The sequence below is a fragment of the Oxyura jamaicensis genome, chromosome 4, assembly GCF_011077185.1.
Source record: "Oxyura jamaicensis isolate SHBP4307 breed ruddy duck chromosome 4, BPBGC_Ojam_1.0, whole genome shotgun sequence".
Taxonomy (NCBI): domain Eukaryota; kingdom Metazoa; phylum Chordata; class Aves; order Anseriformes; family Anatidae; genus Oxyura; species Oxyura jamaicensis.
Genome location: NC_048896.1, coordinates 66,840,207 through 66,863,624, shown reverse-complemented (window position 1 = coordinate 66,863,624; position 23,418 = coordinate 66,840,207). Strand labels below are relative to the sequence as shown.

General features: G+C 38.8%; 1 long non-coding RNA gene across 1 annotated transcript; it reads left to right on the top strand.

The window, feature by feature from the left end:
• On the top strand, positions 1-14,865 carry LOC118165953. Its single transcript, XR_004750292.1, has 3 exons — positions 1-11; positions 10,409-10,414; positions 14,692-14,865. It is a non-coding gene; the product is annotated as an uncharacterized LOC118165953 (long non-coding RNA).
• The last annotated feature ends 8,553 nt before the right edge of the window (positions 14,866-23,418 follow it).

Below are 23,418 nucleotides of genomic sequence, written 5' to 3'. Positions count from 1 at the left end.
CTGAAATCAAAGTTTGTGTCAGAGCTGGCTTTCTGGGTTTCAATCCAGGTAACAGGGTAGTTCTGGCTGTAAGTTAAGCTTGTAAGTTTTCTGGCAATATTTGCCCCACAAGCTATGTGTGTAACTAGGCGCTTGCATACTGGCACTGGCTTACTATTAGGTTAAAAACCCAGCATCAAAAAGAAATAAACAAAAAGATTAAAAAACAAAACAAAACAACAACAACAACAAAACACAGAACTTATAAGCAACTGTGCCTCAGGCACACCATTCCATAATGAGAAACACTTTTCTTTTTTTTTTTTTTTCTTTTTCTCTTTTTTTTTTTTGATTTAAAAACCCACAGTTCACATTTGGAAAGCACAGGATTTGTCAGGACAATGGGATAATAAAACTACCAATACAATTCTCACCCAAGGGAAAAAGCAAATAGGAGGAAAAGAAAATTAAGAGTAGCTTTCTTTCACAAGCTTTTACTATATCTGAAATCTTTCTGGTAACTAGCAGCAAATGAGGAGGATAGGGATCTCTTCCTGCTTCTCAACAATGTGTGCCTAATTCTCCTCCTCCTTCAGCTTTTCGAAAAACACGAGTTCTGTGCAATCAATATGAATAACTGCATATGGAAGAGTGAGGAAGAGCATTTGATGTATAAAAAGACTCCATGGAGAGACATTTACTTAGTCTATTTCTTGAAAAGTCATATAAGGCAACTCAGTTAAATCACCCCTCAACCCACCGTGCAGCATATGGCAGAAGAGCCTTCCTGTCTAGGGAAGAATTAATTTCATGTTTCCTAACCTGAGGCTTTTAATATGGAATTTACCCAAGAGTGGGTTCTTTTTGTGGACCTGAGAAGAGGCATATGCTTTGAGCATTTGTATAGATGGGAAATGTGAGCTAAATACGGAAAACACCAAAATAATAATGATTCTTCGGTGAAGAGAAGCAGCTAGACACAGAGAATCCAGTGCCTTCCCTCACATCTGCTATCTCCAGAATGTTTAGATGCATGAAAAGTCATAACAGATAGCTGGACTTAAGCAAGCTCAGACAAATCTTACCTTTGTATATTATTTCAATTGAAAGTTATTAGATAGTGCTGGGTTTGGGGTTAACCCTTCTTAATAGGCAGGTAGGGGAAAATCAATTAACCTAATACGTAATGCATGTCCCTGCCTTGCATGATGCTATCTTCAGATTTTAAAAGCAACTTCACTGTTTGGTTCAAAGTCACAAGGATCCATGCAAAGATTTAATACTCAAAAGAGGAGAAAAATTGGCACTATGTTTTTTCATCTTGCCAAGCTGAAGGAATGTTATTGAAGACTCTCTTACATAAATGTTCCTTGACCTCTGAATGAACGAACAGGTCTTAAAAACTGCATTAAGCAAAGCAAATTCCCATAGCAAATAAAACACTTAGCTGAGCGCATCAGATTTTTCTCTCCACAGCACAAAGAAAACTTCAAGACCAAGAATGGCAAGTTAACATTTCCTGTTTGGGTCTAAATGAGTCCAAAAGACTGGTGGTGAACGGCCGCCAGTATCTAGGCTTTAGAATTGGAATATACCATACTGAGTCCTGAGTTCTCTCAGTGCTGGCCAACAAAATGTACTACTACTTTGCTTAGCAATAAGGATGGATTGGTTCTTCTTCCTCTCGACAAAGATGTCAGCATATGTTATAGCCTAATGGAGTCTGAAGAGAGTTAGAGAAGACAAGAAAAAGGAACTCCAGAACTTCGGCCAAAACAAGAGCAGACTGTGCTGTCTTCAGCCAAGCCTCACATATATAAGGAGCACCAACAGGTACCACTGAAGACAGATCTCCTCAAGATAAGGAAGCATTATATTTGTCTAAATATTACAAATTCACCTATAACTTGTATGAACCCCAAGAACACACTTAACTGCTATGAACTCCTCAAATTTGAGTCAAAATTTAAAGGATAATTACTACATACAGTTGAGATGTAGCTAAATCTGATGGTATCTGTGGAAGCAGTTTAAGATAAGAAGGGAACATCATCCTGATAACTGATAAACAAACCTATTGCTCCTCAAACAAGTCAGCACGAGAAAAGGCACCCTACAACACCAGGCTGGATATGCAAACAGCTCAGGAACAAGAAAGAGAACAAATACCATGAGCATGATAGAGCTCATTATGTATGTTTACTTATCCTTTTGAACATGAGTATATGGGATAACTGTTCTCTTGCGGCACGTTCTGTAGCACGTTACTAGCAACATTCAGCCACCTTCAGCAGAAAACCATACTTTGTTCCATAACTTCCTGACCTACTCACCATGCTCATTCCAACTTTCTTCACTACAGCATGTCCAAGAGCTTCATTGAGTACATAAACCCCTGAACATCAATTATCCAGTGCACTGAAGCAGAACTGCCAAGAATAAAACAGTCTGTGGTCATTTAACATTGCACCATAACACATACATACACAGGGATGAAGAATACAGCACAGACAACTTTAATTATGCAATTTAAACTCCACTCTTCAAACCAAGAAGGTTTTTTGTTGTTGTTGTTTTAAACAGTTTTTGGCAAATACATGTGTATTCTTAAGTTACGTTATTTTGTCAGGTCTTGAATTAAGTATAAATTCATCACGCGGTCTATTAAATAAAAATCAAAATATTTGTACATAATAATTTTATATTGTGATATGAAGATTACCTTTTCTTTAAATAGTACAGTGCTAGTAAAACAAGAACAGTTTATGCGGAGAAGGGGATTCTAACATAGGCAGAATTGCCTAGGTTCTTTTATGACATGCCAGACTGACAGCCTCAGTCATTGCTCAGACACAAAAGTTCACCATTTAACATATGCTACAATTCTAACAGCAAACCTCCAGTCAGCCAGAAAGGGTATGGAGTGGCAATGATTTAATACTGAACTTGTGCCAAAACATCTTGAGTGAGTCTGGGAAGAGGAAAAAGCTGTAAGAACCTAAGGAATCTTTATACCAATTTAATTTTGTCTCCAGTGAATACTATGCTTCTGTTTAAAAAATAATTAAAAAAAAAAAAAAAAAAAAGTAAGTAAAAACCAGTACCTGGATCACTCATAAACATACAAAAACTGAAGGAGGGCCAAACCTCACATTGACATCTAGATCTGGATTTTCAAGACAAAAACAAATTCTAACCACTACAGCAAAAATAATTGCCATATCTTTTTTTTCTTTTAGTCAAAAAAAGAATGTATCAAAACACATTGAATTCACCATAGTGCTTGAAGGTGAAAAACTGTTGGAGGGTTTCTCATAAGTGACAGCAACAGTGTTTCATGGTTTAGCTAGACAGTGACTTCAGCTAGGCAGCAAGTAATAGGAGCTGTGGGAGTGTGTGAATTTTCTATTAGACTAAACTGCTTAAATGAGGCAGGCATCACTGACAAACACAGAAACCTGTTCATGGATACTCCACTGACCAGAAAAGAGCTCAGTATCCATTAGCTGTTCAGCTGTAGTCTTCAAATAGCTTTACTTGCTGTCTTTGTTATCTGGAGGATATTGCAGTCAGAGGCATTGTCTTGTGGACCTGAGAAAATTTAAGGATGAGTCTTACTAAGACATTTCTTTATGCCTCTGCTCTGGGGAAACACTATCAGTTGATTCACTACCATTAAGACGAATATAACCCACAGGAACTCTGATGCAATTATCTTTAAAACATTTGAATCAAGCCTCTTGGTGTTCCTTTCAACATCTTCATTTGACTGGGTATCAGAACAGTATAGATATCAGATCATATTTCAATCCAAAGGAAGAGGAGTATGACCTAAATGCGTGATGAGGAAGACAGTGTGCTGCTGCAGGCCTGTATTCACAAACATCTTGTTCTACTGACACCATAATCTGAACATAATTCAATAGAGGCAAATAATGTTTACAGGTTTATGTGGCCTGACACTTCACCTGATATTTTTCATACAAAGGTAATTTTATAAGCCATGGAAAGAATGTATAGGAGTGGGTGAGAGATGCTTTACTTCTGGCATAAGTAGTTGGTGTATCATTGCTTTAAATCTCATTCATGCAAGTGTTTTTTACTAAAACAGATTAACTTGAAATTACGGAGGCAGTATTCTTCCATTTCTATTGTGGGATCTCTACCCTGGGATAAATTTATAGAAGAATAACCTTCACTCATGAAGAAGAAAGTTTGGATCTTAAGTGCTGCCACAGAAGCACCTCACATAAGCGTGGATGGGTATAACCCTAGAATTAATTGCAAATGATATCTGATAACCATGCATACTTTGCTTCAGTTCAAACATTCAAGTTTTTAGTACAGAAAATGACATAACCTGGATTGAACCTGGGGCATAACCCGGCTTAACTGTATTCACATGAAACATGACAGTAGAAGGAAGCAAGTATCAATGTGGTTTGAAAAATGCAAGTTCATATGTTCACTTCAGTCCAGTGAGCAAACCTCAGTGACATCAAATCCAAAATTTATTCTTTTGTCTCCTGTTACCTCTTGTGGCAAGATTAAGGTAGGTAGGTTAATACATTTTATAAACTCATATTGCAGTGATATGGATGAGCCAATCTACAGTGATAGTTACATGTTTCAGGAGGCGAATTCATGTTGCATACAACATTAATGAATTCCCCAATTAAATTCCTTCAAGCAAAACTCTCTCCTCTGGTTAAAAAAAAAAGTAGTTCTTTTTAGTGAGATTTGGTTTCCAGTGTTCAGTGGCCTCTTCTGACATGGAACAGAAAAACTTGCTTATGGCTGTCCTCACAGTGTGAACACAAAAACCATAAATGAAACTTGCATTGCTACATTATTTAAGTAGCTTTGTGTTTACTTCCTACACAAAGCTCTCATGGCATCAGAATCAGGCCTCTGATGTTGACTTTTGAATAGGAAACGCAAAAGATATTCATTTGAACAGTTACTTTAATGGTGAGAATAATTGATCCGAAGGGTATGGGAAAGGGTTAAGCACTGATGTTTCATGGAATCGAGTAACTGGAGGGTTGAAATGACTGAACATGTGCAGCCAATTTGAAGACTTGTATTAGAAAACAATAACGGGAAAATTACACACACAGCTCACAAGAACTGGAGCGTGCAGTTCCCACTTGGAAGTCATCAGCATATTTATTATGTCTTTTGCAGAAATATGAACTGCATGTCAAATATTTCTCAAGAAATATTCCAAAGGAAATGCTGACTACACACACAGAACTACTGTGTCATAGCATGGATGTCTTTTCCCAGGACAACATATCATATTCCACTGTGACTTGTATGTTAGGAATCTTGAACTGCCTTTATTTCTTAGAACTATATCTAAGATCAGAGCAAAGTGGGACAGGAAGAACGCAAATCTCCTGATTCACTACTTCCTATTTACTGTTTGTATAAATCTCTTAGGATTAAACACTACAAGTGTTTGCACCTGAAAAAATGGAATATTTTAAGCTATTAACTAAGCTGAGAAAAAATAAATTCTATGTTTAACATACTTTATGTGGTCAATGCAAAGTGTAGGTGGGGACAGTTTCTAGCTGGGAAACTTTACAACCAAAGTAGGCCAAAGAAAGGGCAAGAAGGAATGCAGAATCTCCCAAACAGAGTTTGAACTTAGTGAAACAACTGCCAAAGGTCACAGAGCCGCAAGCTACAAGTACAGTGAAGGTCTCCCAACTCTAAGTCTATGCAGCAACATTGCTCCCACCCAACACCTCACATTGATTGTTTCTTGTTCAGTAATGGCATTATAGAATGTGCATAAATTCATATTCAACACACACATTATTAATTCAGTTGATCTTGCACATTTAAAAACTTTCCACATTTCTTTCCCATCACTTTAGGGACTACTAGAGATCACTGCTTGAAACTTTTTAAAAAATGCCACATACAGATATAAATATGAAATTTTTAAATCTTTCAGCCACATTTTATCCTAACAAAACTACAGTTCATCCAGACATGAAACCCACAAAAAGATAATAAACAGTCTGTAAAATGATGCTACTGATATATATATATATATCAGTAGCATCATTTATATATTTATATATACATATATTTTTTTTTCTAATGTGGCATGTGCTTGCAAAAAGATCCCTAAACCCAATATGAAATGCTGGTTTAGGGTGAAAGGTACAAGAAATTAACACTGTTCATAGTCAGTCAATGAACTCTAATACTGCTAAAAAACATAAAAGTATGTCTGATGTCACAGTTGTGTGTAGTACTTATAAAACCTGAAACAAAAGAGAAGTGCTAGTCATGGCCACTTCACCTTTCATGTTCATTTTGGTGTAGGACTTTTCCCTTTTTTCCTGTCTACCATGAGCAAACTTGTTAAAAAACATCAGGAAAGGATCCTGGCTAAGTCTGCCTGGGAAGCAACACAGCTTTATTTTCACGTGTGTTCTTCACAAGAAGATTGTTACAGAGGTACATGGCACCATCTTGTTCGAATGCAGAACTCCACATTTTGTTTCTACTTAATCTCTAGCAAAGAGAGGCCTTGATTGCAATTATAGTGAGGAATTATGCTCTTCAGTATGCATTAACACCTTTTACCCATGCCAAATGGTCTGTAGAAATGTCACATCATTCCTCTTAGTTTTCCAGATCTACTAGCCTGAAACCTCTACCTTTTCATATGAAATGATCAAGCTGTTCTCTGCTTTATTTCTAAACCCATTTCTCTTTCCTAAACAAAAAGGATTCTAAGGATTCCATTTGTCTCAAAGAGGCACTATATTTTATTAAAAGATAGAAATTTTTGTGGCCAAAGACTTGCCAAAAGGTGGCCTAATTTTGGCTTCTTTAATGTAAACAGGGCCAGTGGAAAACTTTTTCTGATGTGGTCATTATTATTTTCTCTTGAGCACACCAAAGAACAACTAGGCTTTTCTTGGACTCTTACAGAAGTCCAACAAATGCTAAGCCATAAAAATCTAGAAATATCTGTGCATCCCTCATTTTACATATATGAATTTTAAGATCTAGAATCACCTTCATTCAAATGTAGTACATGTCTGGTCCAAAGGAATAGGCACCACATTCAGAAAACATCTGGAAATGTAAAGATAACTGCTGCTAGAGGATTTTCTTTTTCCCAGTGATAGTGTGAACTTTACCTGCTTTTATGTGACTCAGCTCCAGAATCATTTCCGTATCTGAACTGAAATACAGTACACAACAGCTCGCACACATACACTTTTAGATTTGTATCTCAGCACAGAACAACAATATAAATTATTATTTGTATTGTAGCATCTGCCTTAGTATCCAAGCAGAGATCAGAGATACTCTGCACTAAGTGATCCATGTACATACAAGATGCATGTACTAGAAGATAATGTTTACCATGAAAACCTTACAAATGATGTAAAATCTAAGATGTGAGTTAAAATGATCCATATGAAAACAAATGGGGAAGAGGTATAAGGGTATTTGCTTTCTCAGCTTCCAGTCCAGTGACTCTCACCCTCAGCTCCTGAGTTCTCATATTTACTTGAACTTGGAGGCGGCTAGGAGAAGAGCGTTACCTTGCTGCTTCCTTATGCTCCAAGTATTAGAAAACACCCTGAGTTTTAAGTGAGCGTGTTACCTGTGGGGCAGGATTTGAAGTGTTGCAGTGGCTGGTGCCATTACCTCCTTCCCGCACCTTACGAGCTGCTTTCAGCAGGGACAAGTGCTGCTAAGCATTCTAGCCAAGATGTTTTTGCAACTGGCTCTGAGCAAAATCACCATGCATTAGTTTAGCTGAGGAAATGGTCTCCATTCATACACAGGAGAAAAGTGTGAATTCACCTTCATTTTTCCTTCCCCTTTATTGTTGGAGAGACCAAGCTTGACTATATTGCATCTTCTGCAATCAGAGTGCTATACATCACAATGCGGGCAGTAATTAATCATGAGGCAGCACGCTCATTTGGGAAATGTGCTTGCTTTTACTTTTCAGACCAGCATGTGAATGAATAGTAAGAAAAAAGTACAAGTGATTAATTTATTGAGAAAGGACCACAAAGGTTTAATCACAGAGATCAGAAATCCTATTTGACTATGATTCTATGATAAGCCATAGTTGTGCTCATCCAAACAGCAATAATAACAAGTAACCATTAGAAAACCAAAAATGCTGACAGCCGCTGTGATGACAACAGAGTAACACAACAGCTCCTTTGCTTAGGCCAACACCACAAATCCGTACTTTGCATTATTTAACACCGTAAGTACAGCATCTTGTATCATAGAGTTTGAAGAAATATTCTAAAAGCCCAAAGCATCAAACAAATTTGAATTTGGCCAGAATGTCAAAATTAGTTTTCCTACCTTCTTAAAAAGCACCACAGGGATTTTTAAAATACTGTCTTGTGGTCCAGTCCTCACTTTTGTGTTTCAGCAGTCCCCAGACTTAAACCTGATTTTCCACAGAGGTCTTCAATTCAAATTTTGAATTGTCACAAGAGCAAATAGCTTGTGACAGCAACAACATGATATATACTTAGTTCAGAGCCAGACTGCTCTTATTTCCATTCCATTCCTTAAGGAATTTGACTGCATTGGAAAAGTAAATATGCAAAAGCTCCAAGCTCTCACAAGCCCGTCGACTGCATTCTGTCCCATTTTGACATGTTGATGTCACCATCAGCATGCTGCAGCAAATAGAAGCAGAAGAACCTGCAGGACTATTAATAACCAAGTATGCTGCATTAAAGCAGTCTAAAGCACCAGTGCTTCTATCTTCTCCTGATTTCTACAACTATTTCATTCTAGATAATCTGACTCTGAAGGGGAAAAGGTCACCATATTTAAAAAAAAAAAACTGCAGACATGCATAGTTGATCTTTGGGGACTTATTGTTGAAATCATTATTCTAGATATCTCCAAACAAATTAAGCTTATCTCTCAGCCTTTCCAGCAATACCATATAAAGTAGAAAAATGCAAGCATAGCAAAGCTTTTATTATCCAATTAATCTGAGGTTGTTTATTTCAAAAGTAAAAGAGAATTATTAGTTGCACTCTCTGAAGCAGGAATTATACAGGCAGTAACTAAATAAAAACATAAACTGCAGAGCAATAACAGATGAAAATCAGTGCCTCCTTTCAAATGGCACGGCTTTGGAATCAACTGACCTGGTTCCAGTCACTCACTATTTTCCTTCTGACAGAGCTGGATCTTCTCTGTTTACAAAAGTTGATAAGGGGCCTGGTGTCTCAACTGTAATTCTAGCAAGGTATTAAAATAAATTCTTCAAAATAAGTAAAACAAATGTTTCCAAATGTATGAGTGACAAAAACATTTAGGATTTTAATTAGCAACAAAATGGGAACCATGGGAACATGTAAAGAAAACAAACAAACAAAAACAACCACAATTCCTGGCTTGTACACTGAACAGCAATAGAGGTTTTTTTTGTTGTTGTTGTATTGTTGTTTTTTGTTTATTTTATTGAAAAGCATTCAAAGACTTGCTTTCTGCAAAAGAAAGCTAAATGGTAGAACTCATGAGGGGCACAGTATAGATAAGAACAATTTGGAGTCAAAATAAATTGAAGTTTAAATAATTGTGTCACATTTAGGGATGAATGAAAACATTTTCACAAGTAGTCTCTACTTATAAATTCCTCAGCTTCAGAGAACCTTAAAAAAAATCTTGTTTTGTTAGGAAGACTGGTCAGTTAGACTTAAAAAAATGCACAAAACTTTAGTGTTCAAAACAATACACCGCTTTAGCTGTATCCACAAGATACAGGTCAAATTTTAGGCTACTTAAATATGAACTCTCTAAATTGCAGTTCTGTTTTGCAAACTTGCTATTTCAAACTCTTCCTCAAAGTACAAACAATATGCCTAGAGAGTAATGCCACTATTTGCATTTTATTAGGCAAATTTATAAGCGATTTTCTTTGCCCTAGTAGAAGATTTTTTCCTTTAACAATTTTCTAGACAGAAAGGGCTCAAGTTCAAAGTCATAAAGAGAGTTCAAGTTCCATGTTTCTCCTTTTCCCTTCCTAGCATAACAAGTCAGAAATTCATGGAGAAGAGAATTTTATCTGCCTGCAGCAGCTCTTATTAAAGTACATTATTAGCTGACCAATGTTAGACCACATGGCATTTTTACAGTGCAGCCTCTCTGACTCTCACTTCCTTAAGAAAGTATGTTTCCCAACTTGCATAAATATGCAGTTACATTCAATGCGATTTCCATCTGCCTATGTCAAGTATGCAAACTAAAAAGGGCCTCCGTTTTAATTTGAACCCTTATGGGCAATTATATCTATTATTTAAAACCGAATTCCTGCATCTCAGCTTTCTTCCAACTGGGATTCCATTTGAATACAGCTGGTGAGTGTGTGTGGTGGTGGTGGGGGGGGGGGGGGGTGGAGGGGAGGGTGGCAGGGGGTTTGTTTGCCATTTGTGTTTTCCACAGGTGGTGAAGGTGAAGAGAACCATGAACTTGCAAGCAGTCCTTTCCTTTCCCTTAAACAGTGGGCTGGAAATCATACCATAGCATCTCTTTCTGTGGGAAACACAGAAGTTTGGAATGTTCAGAGCCACAAAATGCAATAGTCAACTTACCAAATCATTCCCTGTAACATGAAATGTATGGTCAATGTACAGTAAGATGTTCTGTCAAGAGCTTATGAGCCAATCCTGACTCATAGCTGCCAACTCTGCCATGAGTGTTGCTGCTGGGAATACTACAGAACTCAGCATTGTCCTATCCCCATGATTTCAAGCACATAAATAGCATCCATCATCTTAGTTCATTTGCTAGGTTTACACAATTTAAGCTACTTGAGTCTTGAAGTGAACACACTTTCCTGTAACATACATTCACATTTAAAAATCATCCTATAATTCCAAACTGCACATGAAACTAGAATGACATTGTCCCTTCTACTTTCCCTGTTCCATCCATACTCCATTTCAACAGTGTATCTGAGAGAGAGCTGGCTGTCTTTGCAAAGCAACTTTGGAAATAATTAACTTGCATATCAATATTTCAACTTTATCCAGGTTTATCAAAATACAAATCAGATAATTGTCTGCAAGACATAAGATATTTAACAGATGCATTACTGACATTAACAAGAACCTGGAAAATCAAACCATGGAGATGGACCTTTTGGCTCAGTCTACAAGCATCCTATGATAGGGTACTGAGTACAGAAAAAAAGGCTGAGCTAGTTCTGTGTATCTGTAAATCCTGATTATGTTTGAAAAACTTTTTTGTCCAGCTTATGCAGCATTTCAGTTGAATTAAATATAGTTCTACTTCCTAGTGTATAATTTGAACATGTGACTATTTCATAATAAAAAAAGGAAACACAAGGCAGTATGAAAGATGTGGATGTGTATCACATACAAAGTGGATCATACCAAAATTCATACAAGTGTGGAAAACTTAATTTCCTCTCGCAGTTCTGCCACAGACTTCCTTTGAGCCCCTTTGAAAAAGGTTACTAAAAGGCTACTGAAACAATGTATCTCCTCTAAGAAAAGCTTATGACAATAAATACCAGGAAGCATGGAGACTTACTCTGATAGCATTTAGCTGTCACTGACATTCTGCTGCTCGAGAAAGCTACCTCGTTTGTCAATGCTGAAAGGATTTTTTTTTCTAACCTGACCTGAAGTCATTTTAATAAATGGACAAACATTTCAAGAAATGCCTAATGAACAACATCTATATAGGAATAAGAAATGCACAAACACTGTTTTCAAATTAGGGAAATTAGCACACTTCCAGACTGAAGTACACATTCTTCTCGACTTTCTGGTCTCCTGTCCTGGTCCTAACCTTTTCAAATGCAATGCTTTAAGCCACAGGAAAAGTTCCTTGACATTTAAAGAATTACCTTCTGTTTCATACCTTTTATCAGCCAGACAATTCTGGTGATATGCTTTGTTTTCAAACCAGCAAGACATATACACCCATCCAGTATCATCAAGTTCATGCTTATGCTGGAATGAATACAATAGTCTCCCCTTTCCCTACCCTATTTCTTTATGTCTGGAAAAGAAAGCATCTTACCTGACCAAGAACCCTGGCAAGAAACAGGGTGAGAGACGTAGTAGCAGGCAAGCTTCAGTAACAGTGAGCAAAATGAAAAGCCATTAACAGAGAAAGCCAGGTGTGCTGGTTGCAAACCAGACCTCTTCAGACACTCACACCCTTGACCGCAATTCATAGCCCACTGTTCTATGAGGAACACACCCCTTCTCTGAAAGAGGAAGGATATTAATCATCAGGGTGAGAAACAAAACCATCTCCGTCCACTTACTTTTTAGGGATTCTATTCCCAGAGGCACATTTAAGAGACCCAACCATCCAAAGTAAACCACTGTAATTTAACCCAGCAGCAAAGTCATCCTGCGAAGTGGCAGCACAACTTCTTTGGATCTGGAGTTATAACTTGTCACTTCTGAGGACAAGACCATGTTTGCACCAGAGTTTTTCCTCACTTCCTTCTGTATTAAAATAATGCCAACTAATAAAAATGTTCCTAAGCATAATGAATTATAAACTGACAACAATGTTACATCATATGCTGAAAGTACAGGAAAATATCTTTAAAAACAGATCTTCAACTTGTAACCACAGACTTCAATGTTACTATTGTCAGGAACACTCAACTACCTCTGATTAGAACAACTTCTCCCCTCCAAATAACTACACATGATCTTGGATTAACATATTTAAGGTACTAGCCCTAAAAGATCCCCAGTTTAACAAATGAGATTCTAAAGAGCCTACAGTGAGACAGTGTTCCACTGCTGCTGTTGTGGTTTAACCTGGCTGGCAGCTAAACACCACACAGCCGTTCACTCACCCTCCCCCCTCCCTCTCTGGGATGGGGAAGAGAAACGGGAAAGTAAAGCCTGTGAGTTGAGATAAAGACAGTTTATTAAGATAGAAAATAATAATGATAATAATAATAATATGTACAAACAAGTGATGCACAATGCAATTGCTCACCACCCGCTGACTGATGCCCAGCCCAACCCCGAGCAGCCGGCCCCCCCAGCCCGGCTAGCCACCCCTATATATTGTTTAGCATGACATCAGATGGTATGGAATACCCCTTTGGCCAGTTTGGGTCAGCTGTCCTGGGTCTGTCCCCTCCCAGTTCCTGCTGCACCCCCAGCCTGCCCGCTGGCAGGACAGAGCGAGGAGCTGAAAAGTCCTTGGCATAGTGTAAGCATTGCTCTCCAGCAATTAAAACATCAGCATGTTATCAGCACTCTTCTCATCCTAATCCAAAACATAGCACCATACCAGCTACTAGGAGGAAAAATAACTGTCCTAATTGAAACCAGGACAGCTGCCCATCTCTCCTAAGCACTGAGAAGTACTACTTTCTTAGCATTTCCATTTAGCAGGACAGCTATTTACACCAGCCAGGAACAAGGTACTACATATTAACACCCTACAGCCTCCAGTTGTGTAGCCTACATGAACCAATCTAACTTAGACAGTGGCAGAGCCCTGTACTATATATACTCAGAGACTGGTCTCCCTAGAGCTTTGGCAGTGATTTTTTTTTGCCCTGACGAATGATTATCAGCTGCATACAGGACTAGAAAAGACAGGGTCTTCTCAGAGGAACTGTTAGCTCTCTATGCTCCTGCTCCTGACTCATTTGTCCTGCTAAGTTTTAGCCAGCACTCCTTACCTTTATCATGCACATCAGTGACACAAGCAAAAGGTGAGGATCTCTCCAGGAATTTTCATGGACAAATTTCTTTTACACATTTACAACTTAAGATAAACTAATTTTGATGTTATTAATAATGCACACTATCAAATAACAATAGTTTACTAATTCTCCACCCTGAGCTCAAAAAAATAACCTTCACGATTATTTTTTTTCTCTGTGGCAGCCATATTAACCACAAACATTAGGAAAATGCCTCCCCAAACACAGGCTGTTCATCAACAGGGAGGAACTGACTTACAAAGAGAATTTCATGTTGTCATAACTAGAGTAAACTAAAACTGTTCAAGGAATTGCATGGAGAAAAAAGGATCTCTGAATACTTCTAGTAGTCTGTTCAAACTAACCTATCCCACAATTCTGGCTCTGAACAATAACTCTTAAGACTCGTAAAGGACCTCTTGTCCTTACACACACTACTCAACATATCTGAAAAACCTTCATCAGCAGTACACATCAGTATAATATTTAGTTGCCTGTTCAAACTGAGGTGCTGTAAAAAAATCCATGGAATTACATGTTCTGGTACCTCAATTATACCTCCTGAATTCAACTCAGCCTTTCAAAAACTTCAGACTAAATTGATAATTAAAAAGTGACTAAGTGCACAGTCCAAACGCTTCTTAAACTCCGACAGGCTTGGTGCAGTGACTGCTTCCCTGGGGAGCCTGTTCCAGTGTGCAACCACCCTCTCAGTGAAGAACCTCTTCCTGATGTCTCGCCTAAACCTCCCCTGCCTCAGCTTGACACCATTCCCGCAGGGCCTATCGCCGGTGACTACAGAGAATAGATGGGCGCCTGCCCCTCCACTCCCCCTCATGAGGAAGCTGTAGACCACGATGAGGTCTCCCCTCAGCGTCCTCTTTTCCAGGCTGAGCAGGCCAAGTGACCTCAGCTGCTCCTCATACTTCTTCCCCTCTAGGCCCTTCACCATCTTTGTACCCCAGTATCTTACTGACTTGAAGAAAGAGGCTTTAATCTATGGTGGTTTGTTTACTAATGAAGGAGCACGAAAGAGACGCGTGTCCTTGTCTCTGAAGAGGAGGTGAAGGAACAGCTAGTGCAAGGAACACACAAATCGGTTGTGCCAGGCTAATACGTGGTTGTATCTGAGCTTGGAGACTGCAACCCTCTTCAGACTTCCACATCTAGAGGAGCACTTTGGCTGCAGCCTAAAAGCCGCTTGTCCATAAGCTCCCCCAAGCCAGCCAATCTTCTTGCCATGACCTGCCAGGAAACAGCAATGTAGGCATGGAACCAAAGTAAATCCCAAACCTTCAGCCCAGTCCTTGACCTGAATAGTGGGTGAGGATCCAGATCCTGGCATTTATACGTGATAGTTTATACGCAGCCAAAGTAAATGGGGTAGTCAGGGGTCAAGGGGCTAGATTTTGAAAAGTGCTGTGTAAAGAAGAGATCTCAGAAAAGCAAATTTAAATAACAATCATGTCAAGAAAAGTAATTCTGATTGCTGTATTCTTTATTGTTGTGACTAGGCAGATGAAAGTCTATGATAGCAATTTTGCCTTTAAGGTCTTTTTCTTTTTTATTTTATTTATTTATTTATTTAACAGGCTCTGTACTAATTTTCCTCACAGAATGACTAATAGAAATATGACCCTTGTGCACCTTTTGTGGTTAATTCAGTAGGTCAACTCTAACCACTAAGCCCTTTGTCAGGTTATTTCTATTAGTGATAAGGAGCAATTGACCTTAAAAGACTGAAGCCAGGTAGAGGAGCCCATTCCACAAGATCTCTTGGCTCCACCCTTGTAAGTGAAATCTGTCAGGTGTGGATCATTTGACCTTTGCTATATAGGAAGCCTGAGGACTGTTGGGGAATAGCCTTCCCAGGGGAGTCTGAGGCTCAGGTTGTCTGGGGATGCTTTTCTGTTTTCTGCCGTGATGAAATGGACTCAGTGTTTCCCCAGTAGGCTGCTTTTTCCTCATGTTTTCTATCATCTCTGTGAAATAGTTCTAGTGACTCTATGAGCTAGCTATATTGGTGGTGCCTTCTCAGTCCACTAAAACCCTGGTGGTGCGACTTCGCTGTGAAGTAAGTTGGAAGTGACTCAAGTTCAAATGCTGGCAAGTAAGTGTTCCTGGGTTATACAGTTGTTTAATGTTGATAAGTTTGAGTACTTCCTTCACCTTGTCTGTTTTCAGTGAAATTACTTACATGGCTTCTAAGCTTGCTAAGGGTCGGGGGGGGGGGGCTGGCGGAAACTTCTACTGGGGCCCGCACAATAGGCTCTCCCTATTGAAGATCAATTATTGGGTTGCAGAATAACTTCTCTGCTGAATCTTGGGGGGAGGGGGGGAGCTTGCAAGGCCCTGACTAAGCAGCTGCAGTGAACTGGTAGGACACCCGCTCAGGAAAGTTGGGAAGGCTTAGCAGCTCAGTAACAATCCAGTTTTCCCTACTGTTTGCCAAGGCTGTCTGCCGTTTCTTGACTTCAAATACCCTAGGTAATACCCAAGTAAGCTGATGTACATTCTGCTCAGAAACTAAGGACCCTAAGCCAAAGGGAAGGAGAGGTTGCTTTTCTCTCATTCCAGTTGACATACGGTGCCATCCAAGACAGTATATTCTATTCTTGTTTCTCCTGGAAGCTGAGATGAGAAACTTGACGTGCTATGCATTTCCAGAAATGCTGCCACAAGAATGTGCCAATCCAACTTGCTATATTATCGGGACAGAAAATGAAATGAGATAGACGCACCAGTATGGAAAAGATGCCAGTGAAAACTATATCCTGACATCCGAGATGAGCAAAATGATTGGTCTACCAGTGGGTGCTACTCCCTTCTTGGGAAAACTCTACTGCATTGTATTTCAATGGTTTTCACAAATACAATGATCATGCATGAGAAAAATCTTAGTTCCTTACCAGCAGTGTTTATACTTATATGGTCTGTGTGGATCCAGTTGAACATCAAAATGGCAGTTTCTCTGCACTCCCAGCCCATCACGTAAACTCTTACTAACAAAATTTCAAGTGCTTCCCTGACAACAACTTTGCTAGGTACATGCACCTTTCTCTCAGGCAGGCTAACACTAGAATGAAATCCAAATGAAGCAACTATTTATACTGAATTCAGATTACAGAAAGACTGGGCATTTTTTTCTAAACACCTATGCAGTGTCTTATCCCAAAGTTGACTCTACAGCATATGAAAAAACATCAGGATCATAGGTTCTATTCTGCTACAAAGAGAGCTGTTCTCAGCAGTTCCCCTTTCCAAGGAAAAGCTGATGTTTTTTGCTGCTAATATTCTATCTGAACAAAATGTCAAGAAAAAGGCAACAGAAAATATTTAGTGATACTTAGTTTCCTTAATGCTGTAAGAACAGATTTAACTGAAATTTAAAAAGGTGTGGGAGGAGAAGAAATAGCTCAGTCTTGGTCATCTTTATGCACTCCTTTACATGTTTTGGCAATCCAGCTGTGGTACATCACAGATCTCTGATCACCTTGTGCAGTTCAGGCTGCACTGTCCCAACTAACATGCTGACAATACCTGCAGAGCAGTATGTAAACAAGTCCCAGACCTCTCCTTCAGGGTCTTTGTTCACTGTTAGTTGGTCCCTTTGTCAATATAAGACACTATAGACAGCTCTCACTGGCCTGTGACAAATCTCTCTGGAAAGTCAACTTCTACTATGCCTGACCAAAACATGTGCGAATCAGAAAAGAGGGTCCTGACAAGGTACTATGAGAATTGTGATCCTTAAAAAAGAATCTCCATCATTCTGCAATTATGTGACATCCAATTATAATGCAAAGACACCTTTCTGAAGCATCTCCAGCACAATTTACATCACTTCTAAAACTTCTAAATAAACGGTTTAGCTGAGTCTAGCTTCCTAACATTTAATATTCCATCATCTACATATCAGTTTGCTCCAGGGGTACAGAATTAGGTTTGTTCCTCATTTTTGTGAAAATGTTTGCTAATCTCTAGAAGTATGTTGACGTCTTACAAAAACGGTAAGTGTCCATCTGAAAAGTTGGAACATTATCTCCTATTTTCCAGGGGCTCCAAATCACATTTGTTTACTTAATCCAGGACAAAATATATTTTGTCCAAGTGATTCATCACATATATGCAAACAATCTAAAATTTATCTACACAAATAATAGGAAGATATAGTTGACTGTATTTTAACAAGCTACACTGAAAACGATGATAATCAGAAAATAAATACTAGGGATTGATTGGAAGGAAAAATAAATAAAATGGCTCAAATCACAATGCATAGTATTCAGAGGAAAAGTTTGATGAATTTTTTATTTTCCACCATGGAACAAAGTAAAAGCAGATACATCATTTTTATTAAATTTTATCTACACCTAAGTCAAAAACATGAAACACTGAACAATTTGGTCAATGAAAAATTTGTCGAAGTAATCTTTTTGAGAGGGTCAGCTAGAGAGAACGTGTCTCCCAAATTGAAACATCTGACAGAGCAGCAAATTCTATGGGTCACCTTGCAGACTGAGACAGGCATGGTCCCTGTTGCCAGAGGGGACCCCCCCCTCCTCTTCCAGAAAAATCTTCATTTCCCCAAACAAGGGAAACAGCGGGCAGATGAGTAATTTGTCATGTTTTAAGGTTCTTAATAGTCAAAAATGTCATGGTCTCACTGATAAAAAGCACCAATCTCTCCCTATGAACTCATTTTGTCAACTTCCACTTAAACTTTTTTGCAGGTTAACTTTGTAGCTTCAGGCTCACAGCATGTCTTGTCTTTCTGTGACTAACTTTTTGCTAGATCTAGTATGATCTGTCCTCCTACAGTTGTATGGCACTGGCAAGAAAAATCCTGACATCAGCATAAACTCCTGATTTATTTGCATCCTCTGATTTGACACAAATGGGATTGCATGGTCCAGCTTAATCTAGACCACACTTGCATTGCCAAGAGATCAGCAATGTCTAATTCTAATATTATGAAATCATGACTAGTCCTAGATCTACAAAATAGAGTAAAAAAAAAAAAAAAGGATTAAACACATTCCCTCAGCCAGCTTTTATGTGGTGCAATTCCCCATTGGCCTGCCTACTTCTCTTTCAAGAAAATAAAAACTTGCTAACCCTCTAACCCTCAGACTCTACAAATAGAGCAACAAACCTCACTTATGAGAACAGCAACTGCTGATACTTTTTGTGCTGTGCTGAGTTTTGAAGAAAAAAAAAACATTTTATTTATTGTTAGAAATAAGTCAGGTCATTAAATACAGGTAGTCCAACAACATCATGTGAAAAAAGACAGAGGTTCTCCTCCCAGCTGGCCACATGGCTGCAAATACAGATGGCTTTGCGAAGACAACTAGGCAGAAAGAGTGATTGTCCTAACACCTGCCAATTTCCATTCAGCATCCTTCCCCCCAGAAAGAGAGATCAGCAAGCAAGGTCTTTTCATTATTTTAAAGATCAGCGGTGTTAAACACTGGGTTACTTCAAAGGGGCCATGAGATGGTAAAGCTGTGAATGTTGCAAAGTGATGGGCCGATTAAGTTCTGAAACAGCATCAAGATGAAAGACAGAAGAAAATTATTTTTGATCCAAGGCCTGCCTGCTCACCCCAGAGTTTACAACCCTGGCAGCCCAACGACCGACAGCATTAACTATAGTTTGAGCACCCCCGTGTGTACAGCAGCAAATTCAAAAATACTTAGGGACTTTTTGCTTTCCTGAAATCACAGAAGTGAAGCGCCAAAATTGTCAGACTGACTTTGAAAAAAATTCTCTGCACTTCAAGGAATCCAGACTAGAAACTCGGTTTTGAATTAAGAATTTGGATGCCACACTAAAACAACCACAAAGAACAACTAGGTGGACTGACAAACAGCCTCCCCTCTAGATGCCTTTTGCATCTTGAATGTGACAATGCCAACCTCGTCTTCCTTGTGATATTTCAAGCTAATAAGCAAAGGGAAGTTATGAAGGAAAATTTCTCCTTCCTCAAATACCACATTCTTTTTTTATTATTATTATTTCAAAGAAACCTAAAGCACCCTTCTCCCTCTCCCTTCAAAGTTAATGGGCTTGATAATTTACTCTTCACTGCTTTCTGTAAAGTCAGGAAGCATGCAGAGTAAGTGAAGAAACACTTAAGCCAATTAGAGCTACATATCACATTACTAAAATAATATATCATACATGAAGTCTAACGTACATGCTTTTTCAAGACACTTCAATTTTGTTCCTCAGAAAACACAAAGTTTTTCTGATTTCTTCTTCAGAAATCAACCTCTGTTCACTTATTGGCAGAAAGCACACTCTTAACACTACATGCCCTCGTGCAAGGCCACTCAATCATGCATTAGCATGAAGGATAGAGCAGATTTCGTATTGGGACTACTTCATTTGCACAGCTCACAAGCCTGAGACAGGCTGCTTTATCTTTCTCCGTCCAACTGCGTCTCATAGATGCAGACTGAAAACAAAACAATCACCTTATGATGGGTATGCATCATAGGAAGGAAAACAGCAAAGGCCTTACTCCTCTTCACTACAAAAAACATAAAATATCACCACAAGGATCTGTGACAAGACAGAAAATGTCTTTTAATAGAGTAATTAGCATGGCTGAAAAAGGAGATAAGCTTTTGGGCACAGTCTTTTTTTCAGGTCAAAATTATTAATACTAACAAGCATTCCAGCCCTATTTTTCAACATTCAGCTCTTCAATATTTTCAAGATAGAGAATAAAACATGTATGACCTGTAACTACATACACATTTAAATACCATTAATCCTAAACTGAGAAGGTGAGCATGCAGTGTGTGAATGTGCAGGTTCTCTCCTGGTCACACACATATAAAGGAAGCCCTAGCTACACCTGCTAGGCAGGTAGTCAACATGTATTTAAAGGGGGGCACTTTTTTTTTTTTTTTTTTTTTTTTTTTTTTTTTTTTTTACATTTTACTTTTAAAATATTACCAACAAAACACTTTTTAGTACCTCACTCTCATTTTTACCGTATGTCATGTTGACCTGCTTTTGGAGAAGTACCTTCTGTGTTACATTAGTATTAAGGAATACTTCACAATGGCTTTGAAAGTATCCATGCATGCTCTAGATCAACGTTGGAACAGAAAAACAATACAGACAATGAATGCTCCAACTTACACTCCCTACAGGACCTGCACCAGGATCTCTCAGAAATTAGAAGCTCTATCAGTACAGAACCCACTGAAGGAACTTAAACTTAGCCAGATTTGATTGGACTGAATTCAGCTTGACAACGCCAGCCTCCCCCTCTACGTAGCTGCATTACTTCAAGAACCCTCTTCCAGATTCAGGTTTCACTTAATATAATGTTATAAGAAATCCACCTCCAAATACATTCAGAGGGACTTGCACTGATGGGCCTTGGGTGTGATTCTATAAGATAAGCAGAATTAAATTGGTACTATATATACATGCAAAAATGGAGACCAGAGCATCTAGTAACAGACAGCTGCACCCTTGGTGCTTTTAGCAAAATAGCGCTGAAAATTTGCCTGTGGGGCAGAAGCAAGCAAACTGAGTGGCAAAGTTTCCTGAAAGTAAAAATTTCCATCTGGACACATGCTCACTTTTGTCTTTGGCACACAGTTTGCTCAGACCTGAAACTGACTACTTGCAATAGAGAAAATAGTTCACAAAGGCCATGAATGAGCTGACTTGAACATAGCACAGCGATCTTTATGCTGCAAATGGATTCTTGGGAATAACAGAAACAAACAAGAAACCATCAAAATGTAGTTAGTGTATCAAATTAATTGTTAAAAACATTTATTATATAAGTTTATCTCTACTGACCAGAAAGTCTCACATTTTAATCAGTGTCAGACAAAGATTAGCTGGGGCATGCATTGCATGTGCTCTACCCATGACAAGGATCTGCTGGCTCTTCAGCACACACATCATTATACAGGGATACATGTTTATGAAAATGTATAGTACATATGTATCTACGTATCTGTGTCTAACTCCACTAAATATGCTGTTTCTCTTAATGAATATATGCCACATACTACTTACTCCAGCACAGACATAATCCCAAGGAAAATAAAAATGCTTCTTCCTCAAACCATAGGGTGACGCATCTTAGAATGTGACAGACTTTTAAAAACATCTAAAAGAAGAGATAATCCAACAGAGCCAGTATTATCAAACTTTTGGTGTCCTGACAGTTGTTAATCTGCATGAAATGGCTTTCATCAATCTGTTTCAAAGCCCTCTTTCTGCTTACCAAGGGATCCTGTTCTTATTTTTCACTACAAAAAAGCCATGTCAGGTTTAAAGTACTGCCCAGAAGCTTCAGAATGGCTTGTTCCCAAGCTGGAAAGAGGAACCAGTCTCAGAATAACCTTGCTAAGAAAGGTGAAGAGGTTTGTTTTTTTTGTTTTCTCTCTTGAGCCGTGTAGAGTACCAGCTCCCCCTGCTGCCTGCTCACCGTCCACTTTTGGCAATGTTCTTTCTGGTACATTCAGCAGGCAGTGCCGGTGCAGTACTCAGGAAGATGTGCAACACCCGCTAAAAATCTACAAACAACTTCCTACACATGATGCAGTCCTGGAAAGGGCTTTATTCTATCAGTTCTTACCCCATGCCATGACCCCCTTACCTGCGGCTTTTGAGCTGTTTGTTTGGCACACTCCTGCACTTGCTAATGGCTGTTCTGCTACACTGAAGAAACTTCTTATGTATTTTTGAGCCAAATCCATCCTTTCCTTCTTTAAATTTGGGCCTTTCGTCAAGAAATGACATACAGTGGAAGCACCAAGCTTCTTTCAGCTTAAGTTGCGGTAAGAATGAGCACATAAACTTAGCTGTCGTCTCTGGAATGCAGGAAAATGCACAGATCTTGTCAGCAAATCCCCACAGAGTTTCAAGGTGATGCAAAATACTTGAATTACTGCCACCTTCAAGATGTTTTTTTGCTTGGACACGATGCTTTCATTGCATCTTTTGACTTGCAGTTTCTCACACACAAGGTTCCACTTGGAACAGAATATCCCAGCAACACACAGATGTAGCTGTATCAGTGATGTTCTTATTCACAGCCAGACACTAACAACTCCATGAGTAAACCAGCCAAATCTGTATGAGCACAGCACCATTAGAAGATGGCATATGCACTTGGTTCTTTCTCCAGAACTGCTGCTGTCAGTCAGAAACACTCTCTCTCTGTACCTGTAAAGTTACAACTCTGAACACAAATGTATACAGTAAACCTGGTGTTACAACGTATTGTTAAGAGCTACCAATTAGAAGATTCATGTCCTCATACAGAAAGGTGATTTGATACCCTTCAGAAAGCCTGAAGACATTTAACCTGGGGTCAAAATTCAACTGTAGGAGAAACAGGATTCTCCAATTCCATCATGCAATTAACGGTTAAACGTCTGACTGAGGAAAATAGTGGCAAGATGAACACATACAAGTAATAGGATTTGTAAGCATATGGTGCAATCAGTTTTTTTTGAGTTTCACTACGCTAAAGTTAGGGCAGCTGATTCAAACATGTTACGAATCACTGCAATTCAGGTAACTGCCTAAAATTCTGTGCTAAAAATTTTGCTCCCAATTTTTTGTAAACTCAGTTTACATCAAAGAAATAACTAGGAACTCTTCTAGTAGAACCCGTTCTGTACATGACCTGTGAAATACTATAA